Source organism: Echinops telfairi, unplaced genomic scaffold (assembly GCF_000313985.2).
Source record: "Echinops telfairi isolate 266 unplaced genomic scaffold, ASM31398v2 ScPeMD7_7406;HRSCAF=8444, whole genome shotgun sequence".
Classification (NCBI taxonomy): Eukaryota; Metazoa; Chordata; class Mammalia; order Afrosoricida; family Tenrecidae; genus Echinops; species Echinops telfairi.
Genome location: NW_022111306.1, coordinates 989,657 through 995,373, shown reverse-complemented (window position 1 = coordinate 995,373; position 5,717 = coordinate 989,657).

Sequence of the window (5,717 nt, the reverse complement as noted above, 5' to 3'; positions counted from 1 at the left end):
TATTTCTATATATTTAATATAAATGACGCAATCTCTATAGAAATGAAATACACTTTTAACATACAAAGTTGCCAACTCTTTTTTATGGATAAGTTAACAATATGATTAAATGATATAAATCAAAGACCAAACCCATAACTGTTGAGTCAAGTCTGACTCAGAGAGACACCATAGGACAGAGCAGAACTGCCCCATAGGCTTTCCAAGGCTATAATTTTTTGACGTCTTTATTTAGGGGAGTGGCTTGTGGATTTGAACTACTGACATATTGGGTAGCAGCTGAATGCTTAACTACTGTGTCTCAAGAGCTTCCTCTTCATTAAAATTAAATAGCCAAGTCAATATTAATGTTTAGCAATATTTCATTACTTCATAAGCTAATTTATAGGCATTAATGTACATAACTCCCTTAATTTGAACCTATAAATCACCTTATCTTCTACGTAGTGTCAGTGCTGCAACAATTTACTTGTTACAGTTTTCTTTTTTTTTTTTTAACCCCAGTCTTTGTAACATCCATCAAACACTGGGTGGGGTCATGCAAATTGGATGTAGTTCCTCTCTTCTTGACAAGTCTGGGTAACAGAAAGTGGATGCAGGTGCTGATAGCTTTCCCTATATGATTCAGCTGTCAGTGAGTGTGAACAGGGTTAGTTGTCATTGTGAGACCTTGGAACTCTAAGGGGGATTCATCAATTTTGTCATCCTGCTGAGTATAAAAGGAGTTATCTCAGAAGCTGAGAGGGAAAATCTCACTACCACCAAGAAAAAAGTGTATCCCTTAGACCCAAAGATCTCTGCTTGAATCTCCATGCTTCAGGGGATGGGGCTGTGACTCAGAGGAGCAACAAAGGAGTGGCAACAGCAACATCAAGATCATCAAACAGAATGGAGGGCGATCTGGTCCACAGAGCTTCCAGATGTACATTTGAGAGAGCTAGAGTTGCTGCTCCACAGAGCTAGATCTTAGAACATTTCGGCTGAGGTTTACAGTGGAGTGGAGTGCTCTTTGGAATTTTATTAGCAACACTAATGGCACTTTATAATATTTACTCAAGGACAAAGGAAAAGGGTCATGTGCAGGAGAGGTGAAGGACCACAGAGGTCTGTCTTCAGGCACAACTAAGAGGAGAAGATCCTGACCCAAGAACTGTATCTGACCATTTGTTCCTGAATTGTATTGTTAACTTCCCTAATAAACCTCATTTTCATGAATCTGAGTTCAGTGTGATCATTGCAGTGAATTTTTGAACCCAGCAGAGATGCAGAGAGCGCATTGGGAGAGACTATTGGTGTCTGACTTGACAGGTGGGTTGCAGGGTACAGGCATGCCTGAGCTCTGTCTCATGGGAAGTCACCTTGGACTGATGAGTTTGATTCCCTTTCCCCCTGGTGAAATCAGAGGAGGTCAGGTGCAGCCCCCATATCATGTTTACAAGGTCACAGTATTGAAAAGACCATATCATTTTCATTGTGTTTAATTTTGGAAGTCTTATTTATTCATTGTTTTAGAGTTATCTGGATTTTTTGAAAACACAAGATATTTGAGAACATACAAAATTGGCTCATTTTACATGATCTAAATTCCAGAGTCTTACTATGGTCAAGTTTCAAGAAATATGCTATATGTTTGGGAGCACCTACTGGTGAATGATGATATAGTCCTGATGCCCGGTTTATGGTAGCCCAGTGCGTAAACACTACACGACCAGGGCTCCTTACAGACGGGTTTATTGGACCAACTAGTTAGACTACATTGAAGAGAATGAGGATGATGAGATTTATAATGTACACTGGTATCAGAAATTTCTTATTGTTCAAAGGTGCCAAGACAGTGGTCTCAGAGAAGATTTCCAAGAGTTGAGAAGATTCTACAAAACAAATACAGAATGCCACCTCAAACAAGCATAACCTTGTTTAAATATTAATGTATTAAGATGTTTCACAGACGTTGAGAATATGTTTGTCTTATTTGTCAATGGTTCCCCAGCACAGAAACTGGCATCTTGAATGTGTAAATATTTATCGAAGGAATAAAACACTAAAATGGACATTTCTTCCTCAAACCAATAGAAAATGTGCTTCTCTCATACAACCACATACATAATTCATAATAAAAGCACTAAAACACAGTCATGCTACACAAATTCCCTTTCAGATAATAAAGTGCATCCATTTGGTTAATCAGAAACCCTAAGCTAATTTCTTTAAAGACTTAAAATTTTGGTGTTAAAAATAGTAGCAATGGAAACGGAAGGCAATCGGAATTGGATAAGCTTTTTGTTATCAAATATTACTTGGTTCAAGTTTGAGCTCATTTGGTAATTTTATAGATCGGTGTGCCTTACTTTCCCTTTGGTTAAGAGTTCCGTGAAGATTGAATGAGCTAATTCATATGCAGTGCTTTCTGTCTACTTGGCTGAGGGTGCTCATTTGTGACATTTCATGGGGTATTAAATGGGACAGAACTATGAAGCAGGAAGATAGTGGAGTTGAGGAGTTGAGGAGCACTTGATTCCTGGGGGAACCCTGATAGTGTCGTTTTTGTTTTGTTTTGTTTTTTAATAGTGTTGCGTTTTAAAGGACTCAGAAGCCAACTGAAAGGTTTCACTCCACAATAGAAACCTGCTTCTATAAACATCTGCAGCCTTGGAAATCCATTACGGCAATCCCACTCTGTCTTTCAGGGTCATTGCGAGTTAGTACGGATTAAACCAGTGGATATACTCTTCTTAGGCAAAATCAGAACAAAAAACACTAATTGCCATCGTGTCCGTACCAATAGATAGTGAGCCTACAGGACGGGGTCGAACTGCCCCTGTGAGTTTCGAAGGCTGTAAACTCTTCATGGTTGTAGAAGCAGGTCTTTCTCCCTCAGAGTAGGCTAGTGGTTTCAAACAGCTGACCTTGTGGATTGCAGCCCAATATGTAATCGCTATGCTACTAGGACTCTTTTATTTGCCCTGGTGGTAATGTGGTTTCGCATTGGTTAGCAGTTTAAAACCACCAACCATTCCTGCAGAGGAAAGACAGGCTTTTTATTCCTGTAAAGAGTTGCAGTCTGCTGCTTTCATGAGAATTCATTATGGATCAAGCATGACAAAATCCTTGACAGCTTCAATCTGATTTGTTCTCATTTTCTAGTTTTTATTAAAATTATTGACTTATACAACATGCCAATAAAACTTTTTTAAAAAGAACAACAACGACCAAAAGAGGTGCAGTCTGGTTCTACCCTGTCCTAATACGGTTGCCAAGAATCAGAACTGACTTGATGGCAGTGAGTTTCCTTAGGCTAGCGATGATCATTTATTTACTCCTAGAACCTAACACAGGGCTTGGAAAAGGCAAATGAAAGGCTTGGAAAAGAAATGTGTGTTAAATTAGTGAGTAAATATAAATATTCAATCAATGATTTGGTGACTATTGTTGGGTAGGCATTGGACTGCTAACTGCAAGGCTGGTGGTTCAAATCTATCAGGTGCGCTGTGGTAGAAAGGTAAGGTGATGCATGCCTATCAAGATGAATAACCTCAGAAACCCTACAGAGGGTTGCTAAAGTTGAAATCAACTTGAAAGCAGTGTGTTTGGGTGTGATGCGTACTACTGTATCCAGTAGTATAAACACAATCGTTTAAAGTGTAGTAGTAGAACATTTTCTGCCACTGTAATAATTTGCAGCTCCTCTGATTATTATAAAGATGAATAGAAATCATCAATTAATGGTGATTACAGAATTCATAAGGAATATTGGGCTCAAATACCTGCATATTGGCTACTGTATTATAATGCAATTGTATTTACATAAAGCCATATCTTAATTTAGCTGCATAGTGATTTTTCTTTTACCATTAAGGATTTACCCCCCACCCCCATTCATTCATTTTCCTTAACAGAAGCCAGTTTATAAGGAATAGATGATTTATTTTGAAATTTACACGACTAAGACTGTAAGGTACATTGTATTTAGTAATCAGGAAGGACCAACAATGAGAAAGAAGGGGTTAATTTTAATAAAAATATTTTATACATTTACCTCAAGGTCCTCACATGGCAAAATTAGTATATACAACTCCAAAACTGATGCGATACACTTAAATGCATCTCAGCAGGCTAAATATCCTGGATTTTTGAAAGTAATTTACACTTCGAATGAGAATAATTTTTGTTCTTAAATTGACTTTATCAAAAGCACCTTCTATAACTCAGGATTTAATAACCTTTACTACTTTCTGCACATTCTAGAAGTGGGTAACATTTTCTGGATTTGGATTCCAACGATTAACAGGTTTTTCTAGGTTAAAGGAATTAAAAAGTTATCCCACACACACTGTAATAAACAAAGCCCGGTGCCAAATATGAAATTATACTTGGAGCCAAAGTATAAATTAAAAAACAACAACAACAACTTCAATTTCACCTTTACTGGCAGACTAAAATTTGACACAAAACCCAAATTACTCCCTTAAGGGAAAACTCATTCCCACTGTAAACATGTATAAATTTGGGTTGCATTTCAAGATACATCATTCTCTTGAGATTATTCTACAGGGATTTTTTTAACACATTATCCTGTTTACAAGACCACACACTATTTTAGTCTCATGCTTGGCATAATACTACATGCTATAGAAATATAATACATATTTTTTCATAGAATGAAGCTTATTTTCCAAGTTTGAGATAGCAAAATAAATTCACCTTTAAAAAGCAAGTACCATAAACCTACATCCTTTTTGGGCAAAAACAATGAAAGTGAAGAAGCTTGGGGAAATAGGCAACATTGTGAAACCAGTCCAAAATGGAACTATTCTCTCCTGTCCCCTTCCTCATCTATACCTTGGTATATTAAAAAATGGCCATGTAGCTTCTCAATCTTTTCCACAGTTTTCATGCAGTGTAATTATAGTTATGTATATAACTGTAGAAATAGTAAAATATGATATACCATTAGACTAGTTTGGAAACAGCTGAAGGGCAAATAAATACAAATTCAAATCGCAGATTATTCCCACTCCTCCTCTGCCCCTAAGTTAAATATTGGTCCTGGAAAAAAAATCAGAGTATTAATAGGTACAAAACAGCTCATGGAAAACATGTTCCTCTTGCAATATTAATGTTTGAATTACAGTATTTATCATTTGTAGCTGAGGCGTTAAAACATCATTGAATCTTATACATGATATATAATAGGTATTATTTCAGTTAATAGGGAGGTTACACTAAGTGAGGATTTAATAACAAGTCTAGTATTTGTTTTGGTGTCATTTTGATGGAAGGATTTAAAAACTTCAAAATATGACATCTGATCTTGAACATTTTATCTTCTAAGTTATGAAAATTCTGTCTGTTTCAAATGAGGAGCTATCATTTTCTTTGTGCACCCCTAAAAGTTAACTTAAAACACTTGCCTGAGACTCCTACCCGCCTTTTACAGCAGCATTGTGTAAATCACGCAGTTGCTAATATAGAAATTAAGATTAATGGATTTTTTTTTCAGGCTTAAATTTTGGTTCCATGCATCTTTCTTAAATTTTAACCACCAGCTTCATGCTTTAAATAGAAAATAGTAGTAACTTACAGAATAAATGAGTAGCTTATAAATACAAACAGAAAAAAATTGTTTTGAAACACCTACTGTGTATGACTTAATGTTGGGGGGCTCTTGAACGATCTAGGAGAGGCTGCAAAGGCAGATCCCTACATTTCATCCTGGA